A 10393-nucleotide genomic window follows, 5' to 3' on the forward strand; every position below is an offset into this window, starting at 1 on the left:
AAACATGGGGGTCAGGCTGAACACCCTGAGTTTGGGTCTGACCAGGCCAAGAGTGTCTGTGGAGGCCAATGGCTTGCGTCAGCTGGCAGGAAGGGCAGAGCCACACCACAGCCCAGCCCCTGAGAACAGAGGATAGTCTAGGCAGAGAAAACAACACCCAGTGAGCCCGAAGTATTTGCAGGGGCCCTTAAAAGTAGAAGAGAACATTAGAAGAGGGAACCAGAGAGATGGCAGCATGAGATGGACTCTGCCTGATGTTGTTGGCTTTAAAGCCAAGGATAGTGGGCAGCCTCTAAAAGCTGGAAATGGTAGGAAAATATATTTTCTGAATTGATTGTTAGGCTCTACTTACAAATATAATCCACATCCTCTTGTGAGCCATGCACACAGCCCCTCCTACTCCCACAATTCTATTTCCTGTAATTTTCTTTGTTTCTCTATTTCTCCAAATAGAGCAGAGCACAAAGGCCTTGGTGCAGCTGTTGGTACAGGCCACGCCTACCCCTCAGGGACTCTGGAAACACAACATATCCTTGGCCACATTCTTAACTCCAAAACCCAAGGATTCTTCAACTATTTTGTTTCTCTGACTTTGAAGAACCTTAAGCCATTTAAAGACATTCTCTCCTACAAGTATTCATTGCACTTCTATCATGCTCTAGGCATTATGCTTATCTCTGGCAATCCAGTGGTAAGCAAGATAAACACTGTCCTTGTCCTTGGGAAGTTATTGAGGGAAAAAAATTGTAAACGGTTAACCACGTTTTTTTCAGAAAATCCAACACTTAAACAGACACAAATAGGTACTTAATACACATTAACATTTTATCTTCCTAGCAATCCTAAAGGTTGTTATTATTTATGTCCCCATTTTACAGATGAGAAAAATGAATTTCAGAGGGGTGAAGTAACTTGGCCAAGGTTATCTATCTAAATAGTAATGGAACTAGGATTCAAACCCAGGCCATCAGGGCCCAGATTCTATGTTCTCAGTCTTTTCGATAGATTATCTCTTTGTGACTCTGTGAATACAAATATTCCTTATACTACCCATTTTCATTCTGCAACAAGATCTACTTTATCTAGAGTGACAGGCCAGAGGTAAGATTGCTGAAAAGCAGGGCAAAGAAAAATATGGTCATGGTTAAATGCCTGACACCAAGCTCAGAAGCCCAGTCTAGCTTTGGAGGCACTTGTTGTGGTCCAAGAAATGATGCCAGTGTTAGATCTCGCTAACCAGACAGCAGAACTCTTTACTATTCACAACGTCCTTGCCCCAGAGAAGTATGACTGTGCTGCAGATAACAGTTCTGGATAAGCCTGCCCTGGCCCCAAAATAGATCCCTGACTTTATCAAAACCAGATTCCATCTATGACATTCTCTCCTAGTGCAACAGCCTGGATCTCTGCCTGAGACTTCGCCTACAAGGAAATGCAACTGCATTACCTGTACACAATCACTAAGAAACCTGCCCTCAGCCAAAACCCTCTTCCCCTCCTTGCAAAACTCAAACATGACCAGCTCCATGGTGGGTATTGCCCAGCAGCATCTAGCTGCAAGTGAGATCTGAAGTGTCACTGTGAGAGGTCTCCCAGCGAAGGAGGAGCCCCACTCTTTGTGTAGGACCTTTCCCCTGAGGATATACCCAGCTCAGTCTGCAGAATACACCAATGTGTGTTTAAGAAGGAAAACAGGAATGAGACCCCTAAACTCTCCAGCACCCGCCTCCTAAGGTCAAAGAGACCCTAGCTAGATCCCTGTAAAAGATATGAACATACGGGATAAAGCCAAAATATTTAGTATTACCAGATAGAGCTTTGCTCCCCACCTTCTCTGAGGAACACTGGATGAATAGACTGGACCACATTTCAGAGGGTCTTGCTTTGGCTGGTCTAGATTGATTGATTGAGCAGCCTGATTCAAAAACCATTTGAGGGGCCTCCTTGTTCCACTGTCTCTAGGTCTGTACCCTCTCTTAGTTCTGGAGATTTCACCAGGGTGAAAAGAGACAGGGAAAGATAAATCTATGGGAAAACACACCCCAAAGAGGGGAGTCTTTCCCTAAAGGTCCCCAGTATTGGCCTAAAGCTACCTACCTAGGAGAGAGAGGAGGAGGAAGCCTCCCAAGGGGCAGAAGTCTCCAGATCCTCTCACTGCACTAACAGAGGGAGCATTCCAAAGGAGACGGCTCCAGCTAGAACACACACGGCGGAGAACAGGCGTCAGTCTCATGGGGAAGATTCAGGAAGGAACACCCCCCCCCCAAAAAGTCTTGAACAATAAACAGGAGTGATGACTTTCTTATTTTCTATTTTACTTAATTGTTATGAAAAATAGTAATAAAGTTAGAAATAAAAAACTTTTTAAAAAAATTTAGCACCTAGGACAGTGCTTATTATTCAAATATTTGTTGGGTGAATGCATACTCCCTTCTCCCAACCTAGAAAAAATTTCCAGACTTCCAAAACAGGTTCAGTATCCTATATACACACTGGATCCAAAAGGCTGGTAAAATTTTGGCACACTTAGCCTCAAGCTTCCCTGCGTGTTTTGATATGGGACATCCCATTCGGGAGTCTACCTCCAGACACCTCCAGACGCCTCCTTCTTGCTAAGAGGGCAGGAGTGACCTGACAGTTCCTCAGATGCAATAGTGAAACTCCTCTGTTATGTCCCACAATGTCTGAAACAAATCCTATAGAAGCCAGCCACAAATTCAGAGCACAGGAAAATGATGCAGACTTTCCTTTATTCTTTGGAGTATTGAATATTTATTGCATTCAGGTACTGTTCATACATTTAAACTCACTTAGTCCTCCTTGGGTCAACAAGGTCGGATCAAATGGGGGGAAAAAACTGCCTTCTTAGAGAGTAGGTGTCATCATCTTAACAGGGCATCAGTGGCTTTATAAGACTGTCTCATTTTAAGAGCGCTGTGTCCAGTTCCTGGTGTCACATTTTCTTAACAAAGTCTCCATCTGTACTGAGAAGACGTCTCAGTAGAGGTGACCCCAACTCCTAGGTGAGAGAACAGACAGACTAAATGACAGCACATTGACATTGATATTCAAACAGTGATCTTCACCTGCTTCACTTTATCTTATTACGCCTACTTTCACCTCCTCTCTCTCTGTGAAGGAAGAGTTCAAAGGACTCAAGGCAAATGCCCACATATTTACGAAATATGATCTGTCTGCCCTGAGCCTGGAGGGGGAATTACTTTTCCCTTTTCCTGAGAGACATCATTAGCAGAGTGATAATTAATGAAAGGCAGCAGCCAGAGTTTGGTAAATTATTAATGGTTTCAATCATCCAGACGGCAGACAGCCCTTGTGTGCGGTTGTCCTTGGCGACAGTGTGGAAGTGCTCTGGGGAAACAGGGATGGTGGACACAGAACCAGAGCCGTGTGTAGCTCTGCCTTCCAGAGTCTGTACACACAGATTCAGCCTCTCTCAACCAAGCAGGCTGGGTTTTCACACAGAAGTGTTCAAGGATTACGGCTGGGGGCAGGTCCCTCTGGCAGACGGTGGATACTATCAGATTCTCTCTATAAAATGGCTACGTGGGAATTAGGCCTGCTCCCAGGGACCTGTTAGAACACTGTGGGAAGGGAGTAGTGGGTCTTTTACAGCAAGCACAGATATTGGGGGCCAGAGGGTAAAACTGAGAACTGCATTAGGAAATCAGTGCCAAGCTGTAGCTGAAGAGTGTTTCAAAGAGGGTTTATCAGAGCCAACAGGTTGGAAACAAATGTCAGGAGCTGAGATACACAGACAAAAGGAATTACAGGCAACCTGGGAAAATGACAGGGAAGAGAATCATGTAGGAACAGGTAAAAGAAAGATTATCAGGACAAATTCCCAGGGGAGAGGGATTCAATGCCATAGCAGGAATCTTTCTCCCTCCCTACGTCCACCTGCATGGGTCCCACTTGAACAGGGCCTTCTATTACATAAAAGCATAAGTTCCTTGAGGGTGGGCAACTTGACTCTTTTCTTCTCTGCTCTATCCTGGAGCCTATCACAGTGCCTGACACAGAGTAGGTGCTCAAAAATGTTTCTTGAGGAGCTTCCCTGGTGGCGCAGTGGTTGAGAGTCCGCATGCCAATGCAGGGGACACGGGTTTGTGCCCCGGTCCGGGAAGATCCCACATGCCGCGGAGCCGATGGGCCTGTGAGCCATGGCCGCTGAGCCTGTGCGTCCGGAGCCTGTGTTCCGCAACGGGAGAGGCCACAACAGTGAGAGGCCCGCGTACCACAAAACAAACAAACAAACAAAAAACATCAAAAATGTCTGTTGAAACAGACTCACAGATATAGAGAACTAGGGGTTCCCAGGAGGGAGAGGAAAGGGGGGAGGGACAAGAAAGAGGTAGGGATTAAGAAATACAAACTACTATGTATAAAATAAATAAGCAACAAGGATATATTGTACAGCACAGGGAAATATAGCCAATATTTTGCAGTAACTTTAAATGGAGTATAATCTATAAAATATTGAATCACTATGCTGTATACCTGAAACTAACATAATATTGTAAATCAACTATGCTACAATTAAAATATGTTTGTTGAATAATGAGTAAAGGGATGAATGAATGGGTATAGCTATCTTACCATGCTAGCTGTTGGCTAAAGGAAAGAAATATTGATAAGCATTTTTTTTCAATGAAACCACATCAATTGTTACTTTGAGAAACAAAGAATTTACTGAAGAATTCATTGGAGAGCAGGAAGAAAGGTTTCTAATAAACATACAGCAAATAACTAGATAAATGTTCATTAGACATATATTTATGTTCTTCCCATAGATTCCTCTTCCAAATGACTTCTTCTTCAACCTTTCCCCAACACAGCACACAAGCGTTCTCACTCTCTGTCTCTCCCTCTCTCTCCCCCAACCCTTACTAAGTGCAAAATAAAAACAAAAAGTTCTTTCCATATTGCATGTGGTTAAGAAAACCACTCCTCCAATCATGATGTGATTTGAAGAATGAGAGGCGCCACTCCCACATGCCATCTTGGAGTCCTTGGTACTCTTTTTCCCTTTGCGGGTGTGTGCTGAGCCTTTGAGATCTCCAGCCAGGCTTTAGCAAAGTGTGAAGCAGATAAAGCTAGTCCCAGTGTCTCCCTATGGGGCCCTGATAACCTCAGTCTTTCTGCTGTCACCAAAAAAGAGGCTGTGGAAAACCCATCCTAACATAAGCATGAGTAAATCAGTGGTCTGTGTCTTTCAGGAGTATTTGCTTTTTACATCAGAACCGCAAGAAAAGGGAGTCTGGGGAAATTTCCTTTGTGGGGACTGATCTAGTGAACAGAAGATGAGTTACTGAATAAAACCAAATTATGGGGCTTCCCTCGTGGTGCAGTGGTTAAAAATCTGCCTGCCAATGCAGGGGACACAGGTTCAAGCCCTGGTCTGGGAAGATCCCACATGTCATGGAGCAACTAAGTCCGTGTGCCACAACTACTGAGCCTGTACTCTAGAGCCCACGAGCCACAATTACTGAGCCCGCGTGCTGCAACTACTGAAGCCCTCACGCCTAGAGCCCATGCTCTGCAGAAAGAGAAGTCACCGCAATGAGAAGCCTGCGCACCGCAACGAAGAGTAGCCCCCGCTCGCCACAGCTAGACAAAACCCACGCGCAGCAACGAAGACCCAAATTATGAATTAGAGAACCACCTCAAAAATTTTCCCCTGGACTCAGAGGGAAAAGATCAAGGTAAAAAGGAGAAAAGATATAGTTCACACAAACATAGATATAAGAGATTCTATATTTATGTAAAAGAATCACAGAAAGAGAACTAAACATACAGCAGATATAAGAGATTCTATATTTATATAAAAGAATCCCAGAAAGAGAACTAAACATACAGCAGAGAAACAATAATCAAAGAAATGAGAAAAATATCTTTCACTTAACCAAAGAAAATCTAGAATCTTTCCATTGAAGGGGCTCAACAAGATTCAGGCGGGATTATGGAGACAGACCTACCCCAAGATACCCTGAGTGACATTCCTGAAGTACAAGTATAGGAAATAATCTCTACTCAGATATTGAGGGAGAGACAACACTCCAACAACAACAACAAAAAAAATGACAATTACAGTGAAAGATTTCCCTTACCCCAATGCCAGAAAACGATAGACCAACAGCATGACAGGACACTTCTACATCAATTACTAAAAACTGTTTTTTGAAAAAGCAAAATAAACACAAATTCAAGTATGAGAGGATTCAGAAACACAATACCCAAGTACCCAGTCCCCAGAAAGGCACTCGAAGAAAGATTCCCATCAATTGGAGTAAAGAACTCAAAAATTGAGACAATGTTAAGAAGAGTCAATGATGAGCAATGCCAATAAAACTTAGAATTAAGTCAAGAAAAGTGTTGCTATTGGTTGGGTATTTTAATGCAAATGTTAACATATTACTCCTAAGGTTAAAATATAGAAAAATTTAAATGTTAAAAACCTGGATATAAAATACTAGATTAGTTTAAAAGATACTGGAAGGTACCAGTTATGAGTTTAAGATTCTACTACACAACCCAATAGAGCTGCCGTGAGGAGTCAGGAAAAGGAGTAGTTGTAGGAGTAGCAGTGATAGGAGAGGAAAACCTGGACATGGAGGTAAACTGAAAGAAGAAAAGCTATCAATAAATTAGAAAATCTATCAATAAATTCACCATGTCAAGCAGACAAGGTGAAGGACTGGCAGCAAAAACAGCAAGTCTAGAAAAGCATTGTTGGGAGAAATTTGTGATGGGACAAGACCAGAAGCAGGTATGTGGTTCTCCACTGCCTGCCCAGGGTATAGAAGAATCAGATTGTAGCCTCTCAGAAAGGGATCCAGGCCTTCAGGCTGTGAGAAGTATTAGCTGCTCACCTGGCAGGATCAAGGGCTATGGCTGTAGGACACGGTGCAATCTTAGACTCCAATCCTGATCTTTCCACCTTAGAACTCCACCAAGATTGATTGCTCAACCACGAGCATGTATCCATGGAGTCTGCTAGAGGCTGACTACTTCTCTAGGATGTAGATTAAGTCAGATTATTAAAAGGTCAAGTAAAATATTAATAGATTAAGATAAAATGATTATTTCAATAAATGCAGAAAAAATTCTTTGAAACTCAATACTCATTTATTTTTGGAAAAGAAAAAAACTTATCAAACCAGGAATAAAAGTAAAATTCCTCAGTCTAAGAAAGGGTATATATATTTTTTAATACACACACACATTTCCTGTTAAACTTAAGAAACACTGTCACTGAAATCAAGCATAAATAAGAATGCCTGCTGTCACCTCTATACCATTGACATTACACTGACAGACCCAGTCAATGTAATAAAACAATAAGAAAAGGATAAGAATTAGAAAGGAAGCGAAAACTATCTTTATTTTCAGATAACGTGATTGTCTACATAGAAAATTCAAGAGAATATATAAAAAGTATTTTAAACTAATGGGAAAGTTCAGAAACATTACAGGATCTCATGTTTATACATGATATGTAACATTCCTATATATCAATAAACCAGTTATGAAACACGACAGAATTAAAAAACATACATACTTGCAACAAAAAGACACCAAATAATCTAAAACTTGAAAAAATTCTAAAACCTAATAAGTCCAAAACCTATACGAAGAAAATTATTAGTTATTTTAAAATCCAAACTTAAATTGAGGTGATTTTAGGTTTAATCTTTCTTGTTAAAGCCTGTAGTTCAAGTAAAGTCAAAACCAATTTGGACTGAGGCATATTTGCTTTATTTCCCAGTTGCTCAAACATAGACTATTAGATATGATCAAATAAAGTAGAATTCAGTCTCCAAATACCTCACCTGGAAGGGGAATCTTAGATGTCAGCCTGTCCGAATCCCTGCAAGGCTACACAGGTAACGAGTGGCAGAGCCATGACTAGAAACCAGGCTTCCTGCTTCCACTGCAGTGTTGCCCTGCCCTTACCTCCATTCTGGTGAAACCACACCTGAACTAGAACCTAGAGCAAATCTAGAGAAGCTCCAGGTTCCTTAGAGATTCAAAACCTCAGTCCTCTCCCCGCTGCAAGCATCTCTCCCCATGTCTCCTTTCTCTGGCATCTACCATCCTCCCAGCCTTTCAGATTCCTCATTTCACAAGTCTCCAGGAGTTCAATGGCTTCCAGATTTCCAGATTTCCAGATTTTCTAGACCAGCCAAATTTCCCCCCAAATTCTGGCATCTGAAAATAGAGATCCCAAATTTTGTTTTGTTAATGGAAACATTAGGAAAACAACCATCTATTTCCACTATCATTTAATAAAACAAAGAACATTTTATAGAGAATGTACATTTCAAAAGGATGAATTTTATTGTATATAAATTATACCTAAATAAAACTGACTTTCTAAATGCAAGTATGCTAAACTTTGAATTAAAACAGTTAGAAATTGGATATATCTAGCTTCGGTATCCCAATTTCCACACCACTTTATCACAGAAGATGAAATAAAACACCATCACAAACAGAAGAGTTTGGGGAAACTACCGCTTCAGACTTTTCCTGAACAATGTCTTGTCACTCTTGTCCATCCTTACTGCTCTTATCCATCCAGGCCCTCATCACTTTTTTTCTGGACTACTGCAATATCCTCCCACCTGCCCTTTCTGTGCCCATGTCTCCCTCTCTGGTCCCTCCATTAGTGTGCTATCAGAGAGCTTCCTAAAACACAGCCCTGATCATATCATTCTGCTACCAGGAATAAAGCCTTGGCCCCTTACCCCACAATCTGAGCCAAACTTGTCTCCTTCATCATTTTACACCACATGGACCCAGTGCTCAAGTTATTTCTAACTGCATTCTCTTTTCCCTGTGTACTTTCATTCACGCTACTTCCCACACCTTAAACAAGTTTTCCCAATCTTCACCCTTTGAAATATTACACACTCTTCAAAGAATATTCAACTACCACTTTGTCTACAAGCCTTGATAACTCACCTCTTGGGCCTTCTAAATTGATTGTTCTCTCTGTCTAGTATTAGACGTATCATGTTTTATGGTGAAACTCTCACTTTATGGCAGAGACCTGGCTATCATCAATTTCTTTTTTTTGAATTTTTGAATTTTATTTTATTTATTTATTTTATACAGCAGGTTCTTATTAGTTATCCATTTTATACATATTAGTGTATACATGTCAATCCCAATCTCCCAATTCATCACACACACACCCCGCTTGTCCCCCTTGGTGTCCATACGTTTGTTCTCTACATCTGTGTCTCAATTTCTACCCTGCAAACCGGTCCATCTATAACATTTTTCTAGGTTCCACACTGGCTATCATCAATTTCTATATTGTGTATATATAATTATTGAATGGACAATTTGCTTCTTCTCCTCCTCAGCAGATGACTTTATATCCTACTTCCCTCAGAAAACAGAAGCCATAAATAACGACCCCAACTTCCTGCCAACACACCTACAAATTCACCTGCATCTGTGCACAACATGTTCTCCCACCTTCCCACTCCTCCTTCAAACTAATCTTTTTCTTGGCTCTGAATCCCATCCCCTCATCCCTGACAAGAGCCTTGCTTCATCAATTATCTCCTCTTTCTTCTAAATTTGTAACCTCTTCCTTTCTTCTGATTCCTCTTCTCAATAGTGCAGGGAACACCAGCTAGAAATATTTACATAAACTATTTTCAAGCCAAAAGAATTTTGCTGATAGACCCTCAGGACTAGATACCCTGAAAAAAGCACACCCACACTTAGGAAGGTAAAGGAAATAAACCACAAACACACATTAGCCAGGCAAGAGAGAATTATATTCATCCATCACTGAGACAAAGAAGATTAAAAGTTGATGTCAGGACAACCACCCTCCTTATTCTCAGTCCTACTTTCTCGAGAGAAATTTCTAACCTATGAACATCTGTTAATTTCACCTGGCACCTGATTAAGGCAACTGTGTACACCCAACGGGGCCCAAAGAACTATCCACAGGGTTAGCCACTTGTGCCTCTCCTCATGGGGCATTCATCTGCTATGAGTCCTTGGTCTTCTTTCAGTTCCTCAAGCAGGTCGACATCTATCCTGCCTTTGAACATGTCAAACCCTCTGCCTGAAGCCCTTGTGGCAGAGTACTCCAACCACTCTGTTTTTGACATAACTGGCTCCTTATCCTTTAACTCTCAGCTCATATATCACCTTTCCTGGTCACTCATTTGATACCACAATGTCCTTCATAGAATTTCTCATGGCTTGTAATTTTTATTTGTTTGTTTCTTATTAATTTTTCTCACCACTAGACTATCAAGCACTAGACTATAAACTCTATGAGAACAGGAATTATGTCTATCTTACTTACCATTGTGTTCTCAGTACCTGGCACATGGAAGATACT

The sequence above is a fragment of the Aethalodelphis obliquidens genome, unplaced genomic scaffold (genome assembly GCF_003676395.1).
Source record: "Aethalodelphis obliquidens isolate GAN/ISIS:26980383/991018 unplaced genomic scaffold, ASM367639v1 scaffold4, whole genome shotgun sequence".
NCBI lineage: Eukaryota > Metazoa > Chordata > Mammalia > Artiodactyla > Delphinidae > Aethalodelphis > Aethalodelphis obliquidens.